Source organism: Olea europaea, chromosome 7 (genome assembly GCF_002742605.1).
Source record: "Olea europaea var. sylvestris chromosome 7, O_europaea_v1, whole genome shotgun sequence".
In the NCBI taxonomy this organism is placed as follows: domain Eukaryota; kingdom Viridiplantae; phylum Streptophyta; class Magnoliopsida; order Lamiales; family Oleaceae; genus Olea; species Olea europaea.
In genome coordinates this window covers 4780733-4793401 of record NC_036243.1, presented here as the reverse complement: position 1 = coordinate 4793401, position 12669 = coordinate 4780733, and positions in this window count along the sequence as shown.

Below are 12669 nucleotides of genomic sequence, written 5' to 3'. Positions count from 1 at the left end.
TGACTTTATTTTTATGAAAATTGTCAATTTAAGGGTTATCCACTTCTACAATTGTTCCTAAAATTTGTTTCCATTGCACAAAAAAAAAAAATCAAAAATCATCTATCTTTTGATATTCATTTGGTTTTGTTTTATCAGAAAATTGTCAATTTACGGATATCCTCTTTTACAATTGTTTCTAAAATTTGTTTCAATATCCAAAAAAAAAAGAGCAAAAACCTAGAAAAGGAATTGCTTTTTCTCAAAAAGCTAGAAAAATCTGATGTGTCAAGGATTTGGGGAAAATCATTTCTATGGAAAAATTCTACCATCAAACAAGCTTAAAAGTGGGAAATGGAATTTAATTTTCATTTTCCATGGAAAAGAAGCGCCTATCAAACAGGGCCTAATTGAAATTGGAATTCAATGAATATTCGATCAAACTATAGAAACAGCATGACTAATTTTATGAACAATCTAAGAAGAATTAAACCATTTTCAAAACCAATTCATGAAGTAAAATCTAGATCAATTTAATTTCACTTGTAATTCTTGAATTTAAGCTTCCTAAGAACATATTCCGCTTTGATTTACTGAAATACGATTCAAGAAACAATTATATACCTCAAGCATAAAATATTAATCAAATCACATCAATAAATCAATTTAAGTTTAAATCCAATAAATAGTTTCGTCATTCAATGGGAAAAAAACATAATTGAATCCATGAACAATTTAATAAAATTTAAACAAACTTCAAAAGTATAATAAAGTGGAAATCTAAATCCTATAATTATTCGACAATGAAAATCACTTTACATGAATGAAAAGATGTCAAAATCCTGAAATCCGACCAAGATCCTTCGTGACTTCACCAAGGGTTTTAGTTCTTCATGAAATTCTTTAGCCAAAAACCAAAGAAAAGTGATATGAAGGTGAATGACTGCATCTGGGATGACTTTTTGCTTAAATTCATGGAAAATTAGGTTACCATAAGTGCTGTGAAAATCGGAAATAAAATCTCGTGCCTCGAAAGTGTTCTATACGACCGCATAGTATTAAGCATGGTAGTCGCATAGAACAAATAATTTCAGCCCTGAAGTTCCCTAAAGACTTCTATGCGACCGCATAATTCAACCATTTTCTCCGCCGAATAACTTTTAGTATTTTGACCATAACTTTCTCTCTCAATGTCTAATTGAGGTGATTCAAATTGCGTTGAAAATATAATTAAAAGGGCTACAATATCTCTTCAGATATCATCCTCCAATTCGATCATTTGACATGTTAAAAGGCGGTCCCAATGTGAGGCTGAAATCGGTGCATAACTTTTTCGATTGGGAATTGATGTATGATCATACTTTGATGATATTTCATCCCTTTACTCCTTTCCTCATCCGCTTGACCTCTAAAACTCTCGAATCTTCATCATAAGGTTAGACACAAGTTTTGAGTATTTGCACTTTAGTCCTAAAACTTTCATTTTCTTCCACTTTGGACCTTTTTCGCTATTTTCTTCTAACTTCCATATTTTCTATCAAAATGCAACCTGAATCAAAACATAAGTATAATGAGTGCATTTTGGTATCAAATAATCACATGAATGCAATAATTAAGAGGGAGAAATATTAAATTTTACACTCTTATCAAAATGTCAATATGTTAGTTTGAAGTCTTAACTGAGTCGATGCCATCGACGGAGGAGGGTCGAGTTTTGTGCATGAATTAGCCATTCTACATACTCAAGATAATCAGATATCCAATTTCATCCTGTATCGAGATTGGTTATGTGGATTGAATATAATTTATTGATTGCCGTTTTGTACGAGTTAGTCTATTTTAATTAAATTAATAATTTTTAATGTTGTTATTTTTGTAAGAGCGTGGTTCAGTTGATCGATGATCACCTTCGCCCTAGTTATACTTCACTGATGGGACCAAGTTCGTCGCGGGGATTACTTCCATCGATGGAATTTCCTTCTCTCCCATCCAGTCACCTTCCGCGTGGATTCTACTATATATGTGTACAACTTCGATCATTTCCATCTGACACAGGGTCAGCTTGAGCTTAACATGGAATCAGTGGTTGTGATCGTTCCTTTGATGGCTAGACGAGTGAGATGATTGTGCAAGACGGACTAGCCATTGTGCGGAGCATGACGATTGCTAGACAGTTGAGATCGTAAGTATTTATATTTTTTTTATTTGAAAACTTAGTTTTTAGTAGTACGGTACCAAACTAACACATTATTATTTTATTGCAGAGGCGATTGTGACATGTTCACAATAAAGTATATTGAATTTTTTAGTATAGCACATAAGATTGATACAAAATTGGAGGAATAAATTAGCATGCGATTTATATGAATTCAATTGTGATCCGTAAATATTGTATATTTAATTATGAAATATTTGTAAATATTATAAAAAAATGTAAATATTGTATATTTAATTGTTTATTTAGTCGTGAAATAACCCTCGATGAACATCGTTAATGATGTTCATAAGTCTGTAGATCATCCATGGCTCTTGAAATTTCTACATTATTTGTTGACCAATATATCATGATCAGGCTTACCTATGGTCATTTCTACAAAATTCTACTTTGTAAATATGTTCGGTGTATATTACGAACTACAAATAACTCATTCATGTCCATCTTCATCGCTTGCAAACACCAATGGCAACTACCGTCGATGCAGATAATCGTCAACAATGATTTGTTTGATTTTTTTACTTTGAACTATTTCGATACCATTTTGTGTACAGCTTTCAGAAAATCTTTCTTTGTTTCAAATAGTTGTTCGATATTGAAATCCTTATTATCGGGAACCACACGCGAACAATTAGATGACGGTCTACTCAATCCAGCCCTTGAGCTCCCACCCTACTCATGTCCCTGATGGGATAAAACAATCAAATCCTTATTTGTAAATTTATTTTCATTATCATTGTCGTGTAATAACCATATCACGATGAGGAACAACTGTCTTGAAAAATAATTACATCATCCTCATGAACTATATCATTGTGTTCAATAAACAATAAACATTGTGATCTCCTCCATCCGAATTTTCATGTTCATCTTTGACATCATCATTCCTCACTAAAGCTATGCGCCGAAGAGTCGTGTGTATTTTGTTCAATTCAAATTGTTAATTCACTTCGGTATCAGAAACAACATTCATAGGTGGAATCGAAATAGATAGGTGCTTGTTGAATTGAAATCTTAGTTCTGTATTGTACTAAGAGGGATCGACTTTCAGCTTATTTTATAAATTATGGTACATTTCGCATATAATGTACTTGATGTTGTGGAAATCGGAATACCATCATGTATCACTTATTCATTTTCATACCCAGCGAGTTTTTTCATCCAATTCAAAATCATCAAAATAACAAATTGAGATTACAATCATATATGCACAACGAAAAAATATTAATTATAAGCAAAAATAGTCAAAAAAATTGGCCCAACCATTGGGCAACAAAATTTTATTCAAGAAAGTCGGACTGGCTGTTAACAGCCAGTTGTTAAGGCTGGCTAGAATCATTGCCATGAATGTTGTCTAAAAGAATATACATGGAGAAGAATTTCTTTATTGTTTATGCTTAAAAAATTATATTAAAAAATTTATCTACAAGTTAATCTATGTCGAAATAAGATTTGTCGGTTAAAAACGTATATTGATTTAACGAAAATGAAATTAAATATACGTAAATAAACTTACCGATTTTAAGTAATAGATACAAAAAAAAATATTTAATTGTTCAGCATTTGATAAATTTCTGAGATTTTGATATTGACGCTGATGAAAAATGAGTAAATTTTTAATTGTATTAGAATAAACAAATAAGTTTGATTTTTACTTGTTAACTAAAATAGTAGTATTGTCTTTTAAATAAAATAATATTTTGTAAGTGTATGTTTATTTAAGGGTATCTCTATCTTTTAACATTCAAAATGCCATTGTGGAAATATGCAATTGATGAAAATTCAAAATGACATAGCCAAACTTGAAAGGGATACTTTAAAAAAAAAAAAAGCGTGGTCAAACCATCCAATTTTCATTTTGACTTTTTAACAATTGAATGTTTGCACAATGCTTTTAGGATGGTAAAAGACAAAAATATCCTTAAATATATTACACAATTACAAAATATTATTTTGTTTAAATGACAATACTACCTTTTTAGTTAATAAGCGAAAATCAAATACTTCCTACTTAAAATTTCAAAATTAACTATCTATTTATTCTAATACAGATAAAAACTCTCTCGTCTTTATTTTCTTCAACTTCAAAATCTCATAAATTTATCGAACGCTGAAGAGAAAAATATTTGTTATATCAGTTACTTCTAATCAATAAATATATTTACGTACATTAAGTTTCGTTTTGGTTAAATTGATTTATGTTTTTAATCGACGAATCTTATTTCGACATAGATTAACACGTAGATAATTTTTTTAACAGATATAGAATTTTAAGCATGAATAAGAAAAAATTATCTGCATAATGAATTCTTTCAAATCAAGACACAAAGCAATAGGCTATGTTACAGTCGACCGTAATGGACGGTCATTACGACTGGCTAGGTCAGCTGTTAATAGTCGGCCCAATCATCTGTAATTTTTTATTTATAAATTTCTATTGCCATAGTGATTGAACCAAATTTCTAACTATTTTTTCTTATAATTAAAAATTATGTTTCGTTATGCAGATTGGTTGTAATCTCAATTTGTTACTTTGGTGATTTCGAATTGGATGAAATGGATCAATGTGTATGAAAATGGACGAGTGATATACGTGGTGGTATTCCAATTTTCATAACAGAGAGTACATGGTATGCAGGAATGTACCATAACTTATGAAACAAGCTAAATATCGATCTCTCTCATTATGATATGGAACTGAGATTTCTACTCAACGAGCATTCATCCATTTCGATTCCACCTATAAAGGTTACTTCTAATGCTAACTCCTTTTTGTGTGACTTTAGTGAAGAAGAATGTCGTCGAAAGTTAACATGAAGATTTGAATGGAATGAACGATAATGCCAATAATTTTTTGGACACAATGAAAATAACTCGCGAAGATGATATGGTTATTCCCGAGACAGTTGCTCATCGTCATGATCTCGTTGTTACATAGAATTTCGTCGGTAATTCATGACAAGGAAATTGAAATTGAATTTACAAATTAGGATTTGATTGATTTATCTCATCAGAGACATAAATGCGTTGGGAGGTTGGGGGCTAAATCGAGTAGACCGTCATCAAATTATTCGTGTGTGGTTCTCAATTATGAGGATTTGCATATTGAACAACTGTTTGAAGCAAAGAAAGATTTGTAGGAAGGTGTGCACATGATGTTATTAAAATACAACTTTAAGTTCTAGGTAAAGAAATCGAACAAGTCATTATTAACGATTGCCTTCGCCAACTACAGTTGTCGTTGGCGCTTGTGAGTGACTAAAATGGACATGTATGAGTTATTTGTGCTTCACAAGATACAAGGGGAATGTACTAGTAAAGTGGGAATTCGTCTGAACGATCACAGGCAAACTTGAGCATGGTTTATTGGTTGACAGAAAATACACAAGTATCAGGATCTACGAATGATTTAGAAACCTTCGAACATCATTAATGATGTCCATTGAGAGTACGAAGTGGTCATGAGCTACCAGAAGGTTTGGAAGGTCAAAGAATGCACGTTGGAGGATTTAATGGGCTCGACCGAGGTGAGATACGCTAAATTGACCAATTATTACCATAACATGAGAACAACTAAACCTGGCTCAACATTTTTTATTGAGACATAGGCGAGAATTGCTTTAAATTTTTCTTCGTAGGTCTTAGACAAAGCATTCAGGGATTTTGAAATGCGATTTGACCTATAATTCTAATCGATGATGCAACTTTGAACGTTAGATATCGAGGGAAGTTGATTATTGCCACATATCAAAATGCCAACATCCAAATTTACACTCTTGCATTCGGCATTGTTGATAGCGAAAATGGTGTGTTGGCTTTTTTACAAAGGTGATGGACGTGATCGGAGAAGTAGAGGACATTGACTTTGTAACTAATCAGGGACTATTTATAATAAATGCTATCGCTAAAAGTTTTTCCCGAGGCATATCATGGGTATTGCATTTATCATATACAAGATAATATAAAGATTAGGTATCGAAACAAAGGCATCGTTTCATTATTCAAAAAAACGACCAAAGCTTACATATTGAGGAAGTTAATAAGTTCATAGTCGAAATAAGAAGTAAATTATTCCTAACATGGGATTATCTAACAAAAATGGGGATCGAGAATTAGGCGCGGTCATATTTTTTAGGATGTCGACACAATATGATGATGCCAAATAATGTGGAGTCTCTCTATGTATTATTCAAGAAAGATTGAGAGTTGCCAATTCTTGTAATAATTAAGAACATTCGTGACAAAGCGATAATAGTGGTTTGACAATTAACGTAAAAAATCACAGAGTTACACGAGCGTGCTAGCCTCAGCTCAAAAGGATAAACTCTTCAAGGCTGCAGAAATTGTGAGAAAGTTGAATGTGGAACCATTGGATGAATTGCTCTTCTTCGTGAAATGTGACATAATACAGTATACATGGTAGACTTGATTGATAACAGATGTAGTTCTAGTTGATTTCAGTTGAGGAGTTATCCATGTCAGCATGCATCATGGTGACTATATATCGAAACTTTGCAGCAAGAACATTATGATCTTCTTATTACATAACTAATTCTTGGAGAGCAACATATGCTGAGATTATGTTTCCTCTACCAAATGAAGTCAAGTGGAAAGTTCCTGACCATATTCTCCCACTTAATACATTATTACCGCCCAAAGTTAAACCGCGTAGTCCTAAACATCCACGTACATCTATAATACCATTAATCAGAGAGTTTCTTCGACCGAGTAGGTGTGATAGGTGCAGAGCAATATAGCATACTCGTCAATTTTCTACAAGCCAAATTTTTCTAAATGACAATTGGACCGATATGTAATGATGTCGCTGTTAAATGAACAATATTTAAATAAACAAAATTATTTCGTGTAATGATGTGGCTGTTCAAAATTATTTTGTAATTAAATATACAATTTTTATATAAATTTTGCAATATGTACAATAATTTCATAATTAAATAAACAATTAAATGTACAATGTTTACATACGTTTTACAATATTTACAATTATTTCGTAATTACAAAAATTCAATATACAATATTTACGGATCACAATTAAATTTATATAAATCACAAGCTAACTTATTCCTCCAAATTTGTATCCATGATTGGTTGATTGCATCAACGTTATATGCTATACTCAAAAATTCAATATACTTATGACGAACATACTACAATCTCCCTTACAATTGAACAATAATGTGCTAATTCGGTATTGTGTAGCTAAAAACTAAGTTTTTAAGTTAAAAAAAAATTCACACATACGATATGGACTGTCTTGCCGTCATCATATCCCACGTGATGGCTAATCTGTTCTGCACATTCAACCTCGTTCATCTAACCATTAGAGGAACGATCACAGCCACCAGATTCAGGTTTTGCTCGAGTTGATCCTATGTTAGATATGAATGATTTGGGTCGTACATATATATAATCGAGTAAGCGAAGATAATCTCCACGACAATGTAGTGATGATCATGATCATTGAAATGTACATATGTGTATAACCCTTCCATGACTTTTTCTTGACACTCAACAACATCCCTATGACCCAGTCAGGCATATATTAGGCCATCATGTACTCATTGCCCATAAGTTGGAAGGACTAATACTCAATGGTAATGGTACATACGAACTCGATATTTCAATATAACTCGGCCAGGAATGTCAAATAATTTTGAATATCTTTGAACTCGATCATATAACAAGTCTATGGTCAGGTCGATGTGCTACATAAGAAAACATCAATAAAAAAATAGTAAATTATTTCATTTAATAAACAAAAAAATATGTATACCTAAAAAATAACAACAAGATTATTTCACTTACATCGTCGATGAGCCAGCTCCCAAAGTGGTGATGTCATAAAACCATTTGTAAGCATTCGAGAACGTTCTTTGAGCTATCATGCAACTAGCTCTGAAAAAGAAACAGAGAAAATGTTAAAAGAAGTATATATGAGTTAGCGTAGCGTACTTTACTAAAATCATACAATACTTACCTGGGCAAAATTATACTCCATTCCATCTTGAATGCTTTCCACTTGGTATGGTCCACCTCTCGAAATATATTAAGGTACATCCTATCGACGAACCTCTCATCTTCACCTCGATCTTGAAAGGAGAAACGACGTATTGTGACGACAATCTCGACCTCTTATTGACCACCTGCTCTGGTACGTCGATAACAAGCTTTTTACCCTCAATCACGATGGGCATCCTCTCCTCTTCCACTTCGGAGATCACCACCTCCTCTACCCCCACTACCTCCTAGGCCAAGGGAACGATCACCTCCTCGAGGTTGCTACCTCCTCCTTTACCTTTCTTGTCCCCATTAGAGCCACTCCCTCCATCCTTCCCTCCTCCGTCACCTCTCTCGTCCCCATCGAGACTACCCCCTCCGACTTCATAGATAACAAAAATGATTCTAATGCATCATCTCGTCAATGATACATTCGAGGGCAGCGTGTCTCTTCACACTTTACAAATTGGCTATCAAAAAGGGGGACAATCTCATATACCTAAATCTGCAACACATACAATTATTATGTATAAAGTTAGTATAAAAAATATTTTAACGTTAATTATGTTAAATATTTACCTACACTATTAGGGTCAATCCATAAGTATCGTACTTACACACAGACCCCTTGGACTTCGAGTGTGATTCGGTAAAGGCATGTACAGTGTCCTAAAAACATCTCCAACCCTATGGATAGTTGTTGAAGGAATTGATACCATCAACGATCTCCAGATAGAAGAGGTCAATCGCAATCTTCTTGTGATGATACTATACCACACTTTCAAGGATGTATACCACTTTAGACTGTCTAACATCTGGTTGCACTCCCTGATTGTGCAAATTAGCTACGGTAGAAGCACCATCCCGTCCCTAGAAATAAGCGTTGTGTAGCCTATTACTTCTCTATGTACAGTCATGAGCTGCTTCATCCCCCGTTATCTTTAGTCCATTTGTCAGGTCAAACTCAAATAGAAAAAAAGTAGCGACCTTGCCCCCTAAGGTCGAAGTAAATGGCGTCGTCATCGACTGGCCTAAGCAGTTGACATGGTAGTGCATCAATAATCTGCTTAGAGTACTATACTTTCCTCAATTGATACAGGGGCTAGAGAAAAGGATTAGCGTAAAATATTCACGTGCTGATCATTCAGTAGCTCCAATATAATAGTGAAATTGTCAAAGTTACTATTTAAAGTAGCTTTTCAGGATATCTGTCTCAATTCTGTGTCTAGATGGTATTCCATTCTGGAAAGATTCAAATATTAAAACATTGACCAAGAAATAATGGAATAAAGCATAGACTCAGAAAATTAAACGAACAAAATTGTAACTACTATACATAAGACGTAGATTTACTTTAACCGATACTAATAAAAAAGTTATTATAAAGTTCTTTAATTAAAATTGAAAATTAAAAATAAATATTATTTATTTAAAATTAAAAAAATTACGTTTTATCATAAAACGAAAAAAATTAAAAACATAAAGAAAAAAAGAATGAAAAAAAGAAAAAGAAAAAACAAATGATGAAAAAAGGGGAAAAAAGGAAAGAAGGAAAAAGAATAAAGGGAAAAACAAAAGAAAAAAGGAAGAAAATGAAATAAAAAAGGAAAAAGAGAAAAACAGAGGAAAAAATAGGAAAATAAAGGAAAAAGAAAAGAAGAGTGGGCCTATTTTAAACAAAAGGCTTACAAAACTAAAAAAATGGATAAAAAAGAAAGAAGGGGAAAAAAGGGCCGACTTTTCGACCTAAATGAGCTAGGCCGAACAGTCGACCCATTTAAAAAATAAATAAATAAATAAATTGGCTGACTTTACTCGGCAAAAATGGAGAGAAATAGTCATTTCCAGCAAGACTAACCACTTTTTTGTCCAAAAATCAATCATAAACCAATAATCTATCAAATAATGAAGAATAAACATTATAAATAACAATTTAAATCACAAATTCACAAGATATGCAAAATGAAAAATCATTCTCTAAATCTCACAAAAAAACTAAAATTATTGAAGATAATAATCGAGTTTTATGGTTGTCGATGTTGGGTAGACTGTAGGGAAGGTAATTCTCGATCTGATTTGACTGTGTGAAATTTTCTTCTTTTTTTTCCCTTTTTTCTTGCCTCTCTTTCTTCAATTGAAGATGAGGGCAAAATTTACAAATAATCACTTTTTTCACTATTTCAATTTTTACTTTTATTTTTTTGATGGTCAAAGGTCATTGTGAAAATATGATCGGACCAACCAACCATTTTCATATATTTCCTCAACTTAAAATACCCCCCCATCAAACTATAATAATTGCTTCTGTCCTTTCATGTTCCTTTGATTCAACATATACTATTATTCAAGTAATTATAGCTCAAAACCAAATGTGGCAGAAAGAACCCGAGCTTCACCACAAAAGGCAACGTAAACTTATGCTGGACACAAATTGATTAAATCAAAAGTATTTTTTAACAAAAGTATTAATAAATGCTTTAAAATAATGAGCTAAATATAGACTTATTTATTAAAGCAACAATTTAAAATTTAAATAGTAAATACAATTCTGTTAACTTTTGCTCTTTTCATATTTTCATGTTTTCATCGGTCACCATATTATTTTCTACACATAAAGGATATTAGTTCGAGCATTTTTCTATGTGTAAAACAAAAAGAAAGACGTAAGCCGGCGAGATGGCGCTGCCGTCCGTGCTGGCTCCGTCGGAATCTACGGGTTGGGCAAGTAGAGGGCATCACCAGCTGTGAAGTAAAGAGTAGGGAAGATGATTGGGAAGACGGGTGTTTTGGGGATTTTATTTTTTTTTTAATTGTGGGCCTTTATTTAGTTGGGCCTTCTTAGAAAAAACATTAGGCCCATCAATTACAAACTGAATTAATGTGGATGTTGTCTCAGCTACATACGCATTTGCAAACACACAAGCAAACCAGAGTTACCAAACCCTATCTGATTCTAAGCTCCCTCCATCGCGTAGGCCAACGACGCACTGCCAGCTTGATACTTGTAACCTGCTGTCGTTAATGACTGTGACTGTGAGCCTCTCTTCATTTTCCTTGTGTATCGAAACAATTTTTCATAATTTGTTTATGCAAGAGAAATTAAAAATCAAAGTCTTGAGCCTTAATTTTCTCTCTCTAGAAATGTAAAAGAAGACATAGGCCATGTTTGATTGGCCATTATTTTTCATGGAAAATGGAATTCAAATTCCAACTTTCACTTTTTAGTTGTTTGATAGCATATATTTTTTCTATGGAATTAATTTTCTTGCAAAGTGGGCATTTTCTTGATTTTCTAGGTAGGCTGTCGATTTTTTTTATTTTTTATTTTTTTGGGCAATGAAAACGAGTTTTATCCCTATTTGTAAAAAAAAAAAAAAAAATCCTTTAATAACAATTTCCATGTAAAATAAAGTTAAACGAACACCAAAAGATAGATGATTTTCTTTATTTTTTTATTTTTTTTGTACAATGAAAACAAATTCTATCCTCGATATCAGTAAATTCTATCACTTTAATTGACAATTTTCATATTAAAAAAAGCCAAATGAATACAAATATATATATACACACACACACACACACTTTTATTTCAACAATTTTTACATGAAAAATTATACCAATCAAACACAGTAATTGACAATTATGTCAGTAAAATAATTTCTAAGCAATTCAATTTTCTGAATTTATTTTCTTTCCATCCAAATTTTATCTTTACAATTAAATGTCTTAGAATTAATTTGAATAGAGAATTTTGAATGAATTTCTCTCTCTGTTTTCTCCTTTTCAATTCTTCAATTTCAATGCACAAAGAGATAAAAAGAAACGGACAAGTGAGTGGGAGTTGATGACACGATTTAACATAAAAAATTAATATTAATAATTATAGTGGTATTATTTAATATTTTTAATTTTTAATTTCAATGCACAAAGAGATAAAACGAAACGGACACGTGAGTGGGACTTGATGACACAGTTTAACATATAAATTAATATAATAATTATAGTGGTACTATTTAATATTTTTAATTTTTAATTGGGATAAAGATGATGAATAAAATAATAAATATACAGCAGTAAAGTCAAATTTATTTGATGCTCTTATGTTATCCTATAATAAATCTTCGGATGGATCCCTATGTCTGGTGTAAAATGGTAATATTGGGACTTCTATTGTTGTTATTTATGTAGGGACATGGAAAAGGAAGCATAGAAGGAAAAGGAAAATGGTTTTGTTGTGCAATGTTGATGGCTTGATGAAGTTTAACTGTAAAATTGTGTGAATCTTCTCTTGAATTTCTTTAGATGGGTTTGCCACAAAATTTTGGATGTATCCATTTATTTGGGCATAAGCTGATATGTTCAATGTAATATTCATTAAGAAATTTTTAATGTTATCTAATTAAAATATTAATAAATAATTCGTAATTGAGGCGTTGATGGTCAAAGATCAACGATCA